This window comes from Camelus dromedarius, unplaced genomic scaffold (assembly GCF_036321535.1).
Source record: "Camelus dromedarius isolate mCamDro1 unplaced genomic scaffold, mCamDro1.pat HAP1_SCAFFOLD_140, whole genome shotgun sequence".
Taxonomy (NCBI): domain Eukaryota; kingdom Metazoa; phylum Chordata; class Mammalia; order Artiodactyla; family Camelidae; genus Camelus; species Camelus dromedarius.
In genome coordinates this window covers 71,867-85,422 of record NW_026989773.1, presented here as the reverse complement: position 1 = coordinate 85,422, position 13,556 = coordinate 71,867, and the positions used below count along the sequence as shown (strand labels likewise).

At 46.5% G+C, this 13,556-nt stretch overlaps 1 long non-coding RNA gene across 5 annotated transcripts in view; it reads right to left on the bottom strand.

The window, feature by feature from the left end:
• Window positions 1–13,556, bottom strand: part of LOC135320612 (uncharacterized) — a 54,566-nt gene that overhangs the window by 38,212 nt on the left and 2,798 nt on the right. For 2 of the 5 annotated variants that reach the window (XR_010379836.1, XR_010379837.1), the window contains exons 1-2: window positions 11,571–12,731; window positions 10,018–10,187 (exon numbers count right to left, since the gene is read on the bottom strand). This is a non-coding gene — a long non-coding RNA (uncharacterized LOC135320612). Of the gene's footprint in view, window positions 1–5,228; window positions 5,313–6,260; window positions 8,269–10,017; window positions 10,188–11,570; window positions 12,732–13,556 lie in introns of those variants that run through there. The other 3 variants (XR_010379835.1, XR_010379833.1, XR_010379834.1) reach the window with 3 other exon arrangements.

The following is a 13,556-nucleotide window of genomic DNA, read 5'->3' as shown; positions in this document are numbered from 1 at the left end:
CAGATTTCATTAAAACTTCATAGTGCACTAAAAAATAAATGAATCCTTGTTACTTTAAGCCATATTCATATATATCATATATATACATATTAAATATGCATCAGTAATAAGCCACCCTCTTTAGTATTCAGAGTTGATCCTTCTAAAATATCTGTCATTGTGACAGCACATTTTTACTAAGCACCTCTTGAGTTCTTTGTATACAAGGCTACTAACTCTCACAGTCAGACAAGTTAAACGATATTACTCAAATTTCACAAATGAGGAAATGTACTTAAGACATGAAAACAACTTATATATACATCATCAGGAAAGAAAAGAATAAAGATTTTCTTAAAATATTCACTGACAATCTTTTTTTCCATATTAAGACTACATAAAACCAATTCAGTCTTTGTAAGTATTTCTGTCAATAAGGGCCACTAGAGAAAAACAAGTAACATCATCAGCAGTGGTTGGACTTTCAAAGCCCCCTTCTCATTTGCACTATAATTATTTTTAATGTTTTGTTTTTAGTGCTTACAGAGCACTAAAATACATAAAAATTAACTTTTTATGCCACTACCTGAGAATTAAACATCTGTGAAAATGTACAATTTTAATTTATGCCACTCTGTCTCACATTCTCACTGGTGTCTCCCCTTTGAAGGCCTCATCAGGCTGAGATCACTAAAATCGGCCATTTATGGAGTCACAGGAGTTCGGGTAACCACTCAAAGGGAGGCTGATTAGAGAAGCAATTAAGAATGCATCCTGTGAAGCCTGGGTTCCAGCACCGAGCTAGCCACCGCCAGCTGCGTGTGATTTGGGACAAGCTGCTCCATCTCTCAATCCCTCAGCTGTAAAAAAGGAGACACTGATACCTACCGTCAAACACCTGCTATGAAGTAAAGCATGAGGAAAGTATTTTAGCCTTAGGGAGGTGTCCACTCAGAGCGAGTTTGGTCATTATGATGATGAGGATGTCTGTTAATAAATTGAGCTAGACCAAAAAGGAGAAATCACCTTAAAGGAGAAACATTTTAAGCCAATGAACATTTCCTTTTGGATGGATTGCAGAATATTCTATTCATTTTTTTAATAAACCAAGTTTTGTCCATTAATAATAGATTTACAGGTTCATGGACAAGTCTCCAGAAAAAGAATTAGAGGCCTCTAACCTCTGAATACTAAGAAAGTAAATTTTAAAAAAAATCAGGGGGGAGATTATACCTCATTTGGGAGAGTATGTGCTTAGCATGCATGAGGCCCTCAGTTCAGTCCCCACTAACTCAATTTAAAAACTTCTTTTTTTAAGAAATGGAGAATTAATGCAAAAAGATGGAGGAATACAGAAATTTTTTAGAGACTCATCTCAGATTTAAGATGGGGAAAAAACCATCCATTTCTCAGAGGAAATCTTGAGAACTATGTAAACTGAATCTGAGATGTCTAGTCTTCTAACATTATTCATGAATTCATATTACCAAGTCTTAAAACTACCTGATAACCCACAGTTGTGATACTGATCACAACAGCTGCCAACACGGATCTAGCTCTGGCTAGGAATTCTCTGTTCTGACATCTCTGCCCCTGAGGCCTCACCAGGCTGAGAGCACTAAATTCAGTCATTCATGAGCATCTCCTGTAAGTCCTCCCTTTGTGCTCCTCACTCTCCCCTCACCAGCCCCTCTGAGGGAAACACTGTTATCACCATCCCCAACCGCAGATTAGGCCACTGAGGCACAGAGACTAAATCCTTTCCAGGTCATATTGGCATTAAAGGACGTCTGTATTTCTGCTGTTTTGCTTTTGACAAAGGAATCTGAGATATCAATTCAAGGGAGACTGTTAAATCATAAAATCTGTCAGGTCTTCACCTCAAAGAGCAGATACTATAAATTCCTGATGTAGAATGAGGCTGCCGCCACAAACTGACTCAGCTTGAAATTAATATCCAAGATGAAGCAGCGGATACACGTAAATATTCACGATTGTCAACTCCGCTCACGGGTCTGGGCCCTTCACTGCCTGAAATGGGGTGAATACTCCACCCGTGTCAGGGAGGGAAGCGCGGTTTTTCCAGGTCTCCCCAAGGCTTCACGGGCTATTTTCCCCCACAGACTGTCCTCAACAATTAAAAAGCTCTCAAGATTTTTACACCATGCAAACCTGAAATACATTTCTGCAGATGGAGCACTTTCTCAGGCTTAAATTTATTTTGCCTACACTCAGCAGGGGGGGTAAAAGAAACAAGACTCTGCAAAGTCGCTGATTCTCACCACTCACACTAGTAGAAAGGCCACTGCACAAGATGTCTCTTCAGAGTGCAGGGTGAGAAGAAAATAAAGCCGCCCCCAACCACAGGCACTCCCAGAGACAGAGCTCAGCAGTCTTCTGCACACTCACGGTTGTGCAGCCCTCATCACCATCTATTTCCAGAACACTTCATCACCCCAAAAGAATCCCCCTGTCACTAGCAGTCACTCCCTAACCCCCCTCCATCTAGCCCTTTGCAACCATCACCTGCTCTCCGCCTCTGCATGTGCCTATTCTGGGCATTTCAGATCACTGAAGGCAACAATATGTGGCCGTGTTTGTCTGCTTCCTTTCACTTAACATGCTCTTGTCAAGGCTCGTTCATGTTGAAGTGGTATCAGCATCCCTTTTTTTTTTTTTGAAAACGTTAATGTTTATTAGAGGGTTGTAAGTACTATCAAAAAGAGTAGAGTGGAGCATAAGTGATTGTGTTTCAAAGAGAAAAGGGCGGGTTGAGCAGTCAGAGTGGACTTCCCAGAAGAGGTGGCCTTTTTCATTTTCCTCTTTTTCTTTTTTATTCACACTTACGTCTGAATAATGTTTCACTAAATGGAGATTCTACATTCTGTTCATCCATTCAGCAGCTATGTATGGACGAGGTCCAGAAGGATGAGCGTATGAGGCGACTTGCAGGGATGGCATTTAAGCAAAGGGCAAGATGTGCTTTCAAAAAAAAGCCAACAAACAGAGGCGCAAGGAAATTCAGTGCGTTTCTGAGCAAAGTGCATGCTTGCTTCGGCAGGACAACCGTGCAGGGCTGGGGCGGATATTGGCAGGAATCACGGCGTGGGAGTCACCTGAGAAGACTCCCCACTGCACGCAGCTCAGACAATTCTCCTCCCTCATCCTGTATTGTTAGAGCCATATTTCTAGGTTTCTCTTATTTTAAGTAATAGCACTTTAACTACATATCTGATCATTTGCATCAGACCACTTTACCTCCAAGGCACAGAAAATTATTCACTAACCGGAGCAGCTCCAGCACATAACGGTGATGGGTTAGGGAGTCCTGCAGCATCCCAGCCTGCATGCACAAACCCCACATGTGCCCTGGTGATGTCTGGAAAATTAAACGCATGGAAATATCTCACTGCTGCTACACGACATCTGCCCTCAAATTGCCCCAAAATCATGCTGGCAAAGCACTACTCAGCCCTCTCACTACAAAGAAAAAAAATGCTAAGAAGGCAAATTTAGGCTCTTCCATTGAAAACCAGCAACCATCAATGCCAGTATCTGAGTTGGAATGCTCCTGACTTCTAAAACCACTGCGCCGTTACTTTTCAAATGTGGAAGTCATATATGTATTCCACTTAGATGATATTACAGTAGGATTTTTCTTTTCAAAATTTCCAGTTGCAACATTAGCACAAGAAAGTTTATGTTTCAGCTTTAAAAAATCAATTATCTTCCACTTTCTTAATTTTGAACCTATTATTATTTTATAAATGGAGCTATGCTGCATAATATAAAAAAACTGTTTGAATTCTGCAAACAAGACCTTTATGACCTCACTATTTCAGAGCAAACTTTAATGGTGTTTTGAGAGGTGGGGCCTGGGGTGCTCACTAACAGCTCACTAAGGATGTGCTATTAAGTAATGCAAAGGCTCTAACTCCACATTAGCTCAGAAACCAAAGAAACTACACCAAAGCCTTACTTTATCATTTTTAAATTTTGCTATTCTTTGGAATATTAAATTTCTTTAAAGATATGATTTTTTTTGAGAAAGACAACAGCTGTATTAAATTTCCTCTCACCAAGAAAGCAATCTTTATCAAGAATAAATACCCCATGGAAATCGAAATGACGGGAGGTTTCTAGCTAAGTGAACATGCAGATCTGAACAGAAATCTAAATCCTATCACATCTCACTCGAACCAGATCAACAAAGTCCTGGGCTACCCTGGAACTTAGCTCTTCTGTTCCAAAAGTTGGCTGAGCTAAGATCATCACACAAGGCAGGGAAGGAGAGAAGAGGAAAGTCCACCTGGCAGCCTCCATCTCTTTTCTTCCAGCCAAAAGTCGCCTCTCGGGCGACCCCGATAACAAGTCCTCCCCATAAGGAAATCCGGCATCCACACTGCCCCAGCCGTCCCCAAGCAGCCCTGACGCCCCTCTCCCAGCCTGTGAATTGTGTTTTAGTGGCCCCCCAGTTGGTGGCACCCTCCCCCTCTTCCCCGCTACACACACACACACACACACAGAGCAACGGCAGCCTTCCCAAATCACAAAGTTGATTAAATCACCCCACTTCAAACCCTTCAGAGGCTCCCTGGCCCCGTTCTAGCCCCGCCCCCGACACTGCTCTCCCAGCCTCACCCCAGTTCCCAGGTCCCCAGTGACCTCAGGGACCCGCTGTCCTGCTCGTACTACCCACTTAACTCCAGGCTCATTTTGATTGTTTCCCAAGGAAGACTTCCCTCCCTCCAACCTCCGCAACTTGTTCCTCTATTCCTAGAACATTCTAGGCTAAGTCAACTTCTGACACTGCTAAGCTCACAAGAAGCAAATACATTTTGCTTAATAATGTGGGTCCACCCACTCTCCCCTAGACACACAGAAGTGCGCGTGTTATGAATAAATGAATTATGGGGTGGGTCTCAAAGGGACAGACAGACCTGCTCTCGCCCGTCCCGACCCTTCTGTCTGTAGAATATCAGAAGCAAAACCAGAAGTACCTTTCCTGAGGGTCACTTCCTGCTGACACCCTTCACTGCCTCCAGTGTCTGTTCAAATAAAACCCAATGTCTTCCAAAGCCCTTCACCCCAGGCTCTCTCCAGGGTCCTCCCAAGCAGGGGAACACTCCACCCTGGACCACACAGGACACTCTCCCCAGGTCCCCACCCCACAAGCCTCCAGGCCTCTGCCTGGGCTGCACCTGCCACCTGAGCCACACTCTTGACTCCTTCTCCTGGCTGACACTTACTCTGTCCTCACGATTGAATGTAGAGCCCATTTCTTCCAGGAAGTCCTCTCTGATAATGTCCTTTAGGTCTTGGCATGGCTCCATCTATAGCAACAGTACATGGTGACCAACTGGGTGTTTGCCCACTCCTTTGAAACCACGAACTCTTGGGGGCCACGTGGGAAGGAGTGAGAGATTACAAGAGGGGTGGGGGAAGCAAAAAGCAGAAATCACAGCCCAAGTCCCAAATTCAAGGATTCTTTCTCAGAAAAAAGTATAAACTATTTTGCACCTGTGCAATTTGGCTACTATTTTTGTGGCTTGTGGACAGCAAGAGCTTGGTGTTCTAGTCCAAAACCCGGGTTACATGCAAAGAAATGTATATATTCATATCCAAAGGAAACCAGAGCTGTTCAACAACAGTTTGCAGTTAGAATAGAAAGGAACTTTGATAAAGGCAATCTCTCTCTCCCTCTTCTTTCTTTTCTGGCATCATATAATTTTAGAAGTATTTGCGTGACTAAGAGATGGCTACAGCCCGTGATTCTGCACTGGAGTGTTTGGGGCTGAGGAAGCCCAGATTACATTGACTGCATAAATGCAATCACACCAACACACTGATAGGTGCCGTGGTCGTGGAGCTGATGTTCCAAAGCAGGCAACCTTACTCTGTAAGAGAACTCTAAATAGAAAGTAAGAATTGCAATGTTCTGTACTCAATTTCATTCGATATATGGGTCATTAACTGATAGAATATCTTCACTAATGTAACCCAAAAATAAATTGTCAACTTCGATTTTCTTCATCTGACCGTTTTATGCTAACTTTGGTTATCAAACCCTCACTCCATATGGAAAGCTCAGGCCTATGCTGCAGCAGTTACATCCCGTGGAAGAAAGCCGATCAAGGGAGAACTGGAGAGTTTCCCTTCAGAAGCTCCTAAGTCTGGTTTTGCACCTGTACGTCATTTGCAACCACGTCATCGGCAAGGAGTAAGACCTTACCTCTGTGTGGCGAAAAGCACTGCGGTGCCTCTGAACCATCAAAGAACACTGAGCTTTGTGAAACTGTCCTGAGACACTTAAATCGTATTTTTTGTGAAAGGCTCCAAAACTGACCCAATTCACCAATCCAGGTACAACAGAGAGGTACCGGAATTAGTAGAGAGAACATGCCCTTGAAGTCTGACAAGGCCCTGCTTGAATCCTGCTACAGCATTGACTAGCCGCTAAACGGACCAATTCCTTAACCCCTCTGAGAAGGCTTCCCAATCCGCAAAAGGGAGCTGCCATCGCCCAACTGGGAGGCATGGATGAGAATGCAACACGCAAGTAGGGCTGCCGTCTGGTACCTGACACGGGGACTGACTAGCTTCCCTCCGCTGCCCTTCTCCCCCTTTAAACTTGCAGTGTTCCCCCTGGTAAGGATCAAACCCCTGGAAAAGACTGCCCGAATCTTCTGTGTATCCCTGAATAAATGCATTACTTTTAGTAGGCCAGAAAAACAACTGCCTCCTCCCCAGTCACTATCAATGTTCTTAAGAGTCTGGGTATTTTTAACTCAAATTTTCAGGGAGACTATTCCAGAACTTTGCACGCACCATTCTCCAGGTTTGCTCCCCTCCCAGTGCCCATCTCTTCTCACCTCAGATCCTCTGTCTGATTGCCTTCTGTTCATTGGAAAGCGAGTCCAGTAGGGTGGCGACACCCAAGGACGCCCTCCCTCCCTCACAGGTGAGTGTGACTACTTTCTCCCCACTCCAACTCCAGCTTCTTAGAAATCTACCCTCCCGGACCCTGCAGAATCTGCGTCTTCCCAAGACACACACGTGGCCACGAACCTCCTTTCAGATTTCTTCCAGGCTGGCCCTGCCCAACCCCCGGCCACTTAAGGATAAATGGCATTAGTTTGAAAATCGCAAACGCCGCAGATGGACACACGAAAGCTGCATGGTCTGGGCTTTCCTCCAACCCAGGCACAGCCCTGCCCCCCATCAGCCTCAGTCTGCAGCTCTCAAGATGATCTAATTCACATGCGCGTCTGTGAACACCAGCTAAGAATGACGACTCCCAACGTGTATCTCTAGTCTGGCTCCTTCACCTGAGCCCCAGGGCCTTAGACCCGAGTGCCTCTTTGAAGTCCTAACTTGGATGACAAATGGCATCTTAAAAATGCCTCATGTCCGCCATTTACTCTGGAATTCGATTCCTGGCAGGTACCTCCCTGACACCCCATTTTAGTAACAGCCCCAGCACCCACCTATGTGTTTTAGGTCACATTCAATTTCCACTGTTCCCTCCCCCAAGCCCTGCCCTGGAATCAGTCCTGTTATATCCGTCACTAAGCCCATCTCAAGTCTGGTTCTGCAGGGACCACGGCCGGAACCCCACAAGCTCACAGCATGGTGCACTGACTCACAGTCCTCCAAAGGGTGCTCCCTGGAGGGGGAGGCATCTCCTGCCACTGGTCACCTCAGAAGGCACTGTATTCTCACAAAGGAGGCCCAGGAGAAGGGACTCAATGTTCTCCCGTGGTCTTTTGAAGGGCCCGAGGTGTGGGGGAACTCCTAATTAGCAGAAACAGTTGTCAGTAAGCAGACGAGGATGGAGGAACCCAGGCCAGGCTGTTCTCACTCCGACCCCTGGGCTCTCGGGAGACACGGGAAAGGCCTGTGTCCAGGGCATAGCCCGGCCATCACCGATCCCAGCCTGCATTTGCCAACCCGGACAGACTAGACTCCTTCTACTTGCGACATTTACTTCTGATCTGTTCCCCACCCACAATGTGATGGACTCCTTCAGATATTCTCTCCTGTCTGAAGCGAGACAAATTCAGTGAAAAATGAAGTGTCCACATTTGGACCAGAGCATGAAAGGAGAAACAAGGCCTCATGGTCAGCATGATGGTGGTGGCCAAACACTTTCACCGCGTGAGATGAACCATGGTGGGGGTGAGAATCCAAGGTCCTACGTCGGCCAAAGCATCTTCCTTCACAGTTGACTGGGGTGTTGGAGACTCACTACCGCAAACTAACGACAAGGCCGACAGTGGTGGACGTCAGCTGCAACAGACACAGAGTCAGCTATTTACTGCCAACATGGGTTAAAAGTAAAGGCCGGTGCAGGGAGGCCTGCACGGCTGCTGAGGCAAACCACAGACCCGGCTCTGAATGCCCACTGGCTGGAGCACGGTGGAAGCTACGGTCCCCTTTAGCAGTCCCTATGTCCACCAGATCCAGGTGAGCCAGCTACTTAGGGGAAGGACATGTTGTCCTGATACTCAGATAAACCAGCCTCGTAAAGTGAACAAAAAAGTGGCATGGATTTTAGACCAACTTCTGCCTCTTTGTGAAGGCAAAGTAAAGTAAATAGCACGGGAAGAAAAATGCAAAAAAAAAAAAAATTAAATAACAAAACGGTGACTGCTTCCTCCAACAGCTGCTCACCCCCGAGCCTGCCACTTCCTCACCAGTGACCGCCGGCCAGGCAGCGCTGTCACGCGCGTCACACAGCGACAGCCAGGAACCGAGTGCCAAGCACGTTTGTGTAAAAGAAGGAATGTAGCAAGATGCTGCAGAATTTGACTTTACAAGTTTAAATACTCCATGAAAAACATCCCTCAGCAGCCGCCTAAATGAATTCGCATCTCACTTCTTGAAAACAATCAAACAAATTTAATAAGGGCGCATTTGTCACCAAATATAAGGAGGACCAAACTGGTTCCTTAAAGCAAGGATTTTAAGAGGTATCAAACACAAGTGGGTGATGTGCTAAAAAAAAATTAGAAAATAAAAAGATGACAAGGATAATACATGGATTAAGGCAGCTGTTAAGTTTTTGCTTTTTAAAGCGATGGAGACAGCACGGAGGGCTATCTATCTATTTCCAATGCAGGGTGTGCACAGCCCACATTTTCAGACGCAACAACATGCTCACAGGGCAGTACAAGAGAAAAAGGAATAAGGAAAAAGGAAAAGAGGAACAAGAGAAAATTAGAAACACACAAGAACAAAAATGACTTTGACAGCACGTACAAGAATTTACGTGAGTGTGTGAGGCCAGGGAAGCGGGGATGGTGAGACCCACCCTCACCTCCTGCTCCAGGGAGAGCAGGGGCCTGAGGGGAACGGCGCTGCCGGGGGACCCCAACGTGGTCAGCGCCCCTAACCAAAACTCCACATACATGGGTCTAGGCAGGTCTTAAGCTACAAATTGTGGTCACATTTCAGGCTGGACAGTTTTACGCACTTCCACCAAGAGTAGCAGGAGAGAATTAGGCTCTGTTCCTGCACCAAAGCATTGTTTAAAAAATTAATTTCTGCGGAATAGTAAAAGCAACAATGGAGTAAAAGTGACTGGAGGAGAACGTGCTTGACCCGAGCTCACTGGCCGCGTTATCTCACTGACGTTAAGATGCTGGCTGAGACCTTACTGTACCAAAACAGACAGACGCACCAGGAGGGAGGTTTAATGCGCTGCTATATTTTGATGCCGGGAGCCATGCCTGGTACACGAGGTTCTGGGTAAACAATGGTGACTGTGTCAACCACTATGGGCTAAGCACATATCCAGCTACTCCTCCAAATCCCAAGGGAAGACTTCAAAAGTCAAAAACAAGCAGGAATTCTCTGGTGGGTCCGTAGACCCAGAGCCAAGTAGTTGCTGAGCAAAAATGTCACCAGTGCCTCCTGTGACAAAACAGGAGGCACTGGCCTGGGGGCTGGGGCAGGGCTCCAGGCTTCCACTGCTCACCCACCAGTCTGTCCAGGGGGAGAGGGTGGTCCCTGCTTACGTTGCACCGATGCACCTACCTTGACTGACGCCTGGTGGATCAGCAGGAGGTGACATGTGAGGTGAACGGAGCCAGCCTCCGTGTAGCACGGTGCTGGCAGCTGTGCCCTCAGCAGTGCCCAGGCTCCTAAACCTGCCACCTCATCTCCAAGGAGCAGATGGTGAGTGCGGGCATGTAGATCACAGGGCCCTGTGAGGACAAGAACAGATCATGGCCACGACGTGCCTTGCCCCTTCTTTAAGCATGTCCCGGAGGAACAGGAAATTCATCCAGAGCCCGCTAGGCACCTCACGCAGGTGGGACTCGGGTCCTCTTGCCTATCACTCACAGGGCTGATCTCATATTCTTTTTATCAATTCTCTGGCATCTTCTCCTCCAACTTACCAACAACCAGAAAGTAGAATCTGATCTTAGATAAGTTCAAGAATCACAGAGCACCGCCTCCACAGCGGGCACGGCAGCACGTGCCAGGTCGTCTGACCATCACCTGTGGGACCGCCATGAGCGTCTCCAGACTCAAGGACCGAGGCCGTAGGCCGGGGATACACAGATTCCCTCACTCTCCCCAGCAAAGGGGGACCACCCCCCGGCAAAGGCATCTCACCCTCTTCTGCCCGAGGGACAGCACAATAGATACATGGGGAAACAGAGCAGAAGTTGGGGGGGTTAGGCAGCCCAGAAGAGCTCGTCTGTAATTCCGAGGCAAAGTGGGGCCGTTGACTTAATCACAGGGACAAAGTGAGGATGAACATTTCTCTGCTCTTTCCCATACACTGTGATACGCCTTTCCCTGCATAAGGAGTTCTTTCGGAGGTCCCTGTTGGTGTTTCTGATGTCCTAACATGGCATGCTGCCTGTCGGGCAGGAAGAGAGGGCCTGAGCCGAACAGGTGCTGAGCCTGGGAGGCAGGAGACACTGTCTCCAAGCCAGCTCAACCAGCGCCTCGTTCTGCCTCTCGGGATTCAGCATCTCATCTATAAGCAAAGGGATGAGACTGTCCCAGGAAACGCTGCCCAACAGAAATGAAATGAGAGCCATGTAAAGAAAGTTTCCCAGTTGCCACATTTAAAACGGTAAACAAAGAAACAAACCAACAAACAAAAAACTAGTACTAGAAACTGATTTTAAGAACATATCTTACATAATCTACTGTATGTAAAATACTATCATTTTGACATGTAATCAATAGAGGAAGTAACAAGATAGTATATATGCTTTTAGTAGACAAGCCTCAGCGTCTCATGTGCTTTTGAACTACAGCACATCTCAGCTCAGACCAGCCTCCTCCCCAGTGCTCCTAGCATCAGTGGCTGTGGCTACTCTATTGAACAGCAACTCCAGGGGTCCCACCAGGGTCCTGGCTGAAAAGCAGGAGTAAGTGCTCTAACACTATCACTAAAAGGATCTCTCTGAAACAAAGGCGGATTCACTTTTAAATGTCTGTAAACCGGTGGGCTGCACCTCCCTCCCCCCTTGGATACAAAAGAGTCCTATTCCGTGCTGATCCCTTTCTGGATGGAGAGAAGAAACCCGGCACACAGCCAGGGTGGACTGGCCTCCAGGTAAACTTACCTGCTGTCTGTGTCCAGTCCCATGAAGTCCTCCTTCTCAAACGGCATGCAGAGGAGTGGGATCTTGTCCCCAGACTTGTCAGGGGCCCCATCCAGCCACTTGGACTTGAGCAAGATGAAGAGTGACTCAGTGAAGTCCTCGATCCTCTTCTCCACCACTCTGCAGTCCTCATAGATTGAAGGCCACGTCGGTGCGCGGCTGCTTGGCTTACCTCCCCATGCAGCACAAAGACAAAGAGCTGAGAGTCATTAAGCATGATGCCATACAGCTCCTCTGCACGTGGAGCTTCTCGAAGGCCTTGGCCGAGAGGCAGTCGGTAATGGTGACAAGGCCCACAACCATGCGGTGGGTCTGGAAGACGCTCCATCCATTCTTGGGCGCATAGTGGTGCCTGTAGTGCGTAGAGAGTGCGCCCTGGGAGCTGCACGGGCTGATCTGGCTCACCAAGGAGGTTCGCTTATAGATGCAAAAGAAATTCTCCTCTGAGATGATCCCCACTGGTTTGACCACCACGGGAAGAGTCTCATAGTCCTCAGCAAACTGCACGTAGTCAGGGATGCTCATGTTGCAGGCCCTGCCGAGAGGGGAGAGGAGATCGAGATAAATATTGTGCTGTGGGCTGTGGGCGCCTCTGGGTTGCGGTGACCTGGTGTGTACCAGCCAGAAGGCAGGGGAAGCCCAAGCAAATCCAGGGGTACAGTTTGACCTTCAGAGCCTGCACATGGCTACCGTAGCTCGGATCACTTTACCCAGCTTTTTGTCTAGGCTTCCTGCCCATGCAGAGAAGGGTCATTTCTTGTTTTCTGTTTCAAAGCACCTAACAAGGCCCTGATGCAAAGTCACTGCTCAAAAATGCGGAATAAAGAAATGAAAAAAGGAACTGCTTTCCGCAACCCCCTTCAGCAGAATATAAAGAAAAGGACAACAGTAGGAACAAAAGATCTGGATTTCAATTCCAATTTAATTGAAACCCTAAGCTGCAGAATAATGGATAAGAAAACTTGCCTTGGGGAGGAGGGTACAGTTCAGTGGTAGAGCACATGCTTATCATGTACGAGGTCCCAGTACCTCATTTTAATAAATGAAACAAATAAATAAACCTAATTACCCTCCTCAAAAAATACTTTTTAATTCAAAATTCAAAAAACACCTTGCAATTGACACAACATTGTAATCTTGACTATACTTAAATTAAAAAAAAAAAATCCTTGCCTTACAAGAATTTATCTGGATTACGGAAGTTTGCAAATGTAAAATGCCTAGGGTACCACCTGCATAAAAAGTGGTGACTACAAATTTACTATCCCTCCTTTATGAGCTATATTTCCTTTGGGGTGGTAATAACCTCTCAGAGCTAATTTTCTCAGATTTAAAAAAAAGTAAATATTACCTGATTCTCAGTACTGCTGAAGAATCAGATAACCCTATGAAAGCATCTGACCCACAGAGGTTACTCAATAAATGTTTGTTGAATGAATGAATAAACAAGCAAAATGAATGCTGCTCCCTGCCACAGACCATCATAATGGTACTGCTTGGAAATCCCAAGCCCACGTTCCACCCGTCTCTACACTAACCATGTGGGTGACCTGGGCAGGCGTGTGTGCTTCTCTAAGCCCCAGTTTAATCGTGAATAGAAATGATGGCAATAACACAAACCTCAAATTGTTAGTGAGTCAGTAATGAATCGTACCCCAACTTTGCAAGATGGAACCATTAAGGAAAACTGGGAAAAGGGTCCATAGGCCCTCTCCATATTATCTCTTACAACTACATGGGAATCTACATTATATCTCAAAATAAAATTTCTACTTTTTTAAAGAAGCTATTGAGGTTAAATGCGCTCACTGTCTCAAAAAAGGAACACACAGAAAAAATAGGACAATGACCAGCACATGAGATACACTCAGTTAACATTCCCACTGAACCCACAGGTCCCTCCAAATTCAGAGCAAGAGGATGGGTCCTCGTGGCAAGACGCCACTG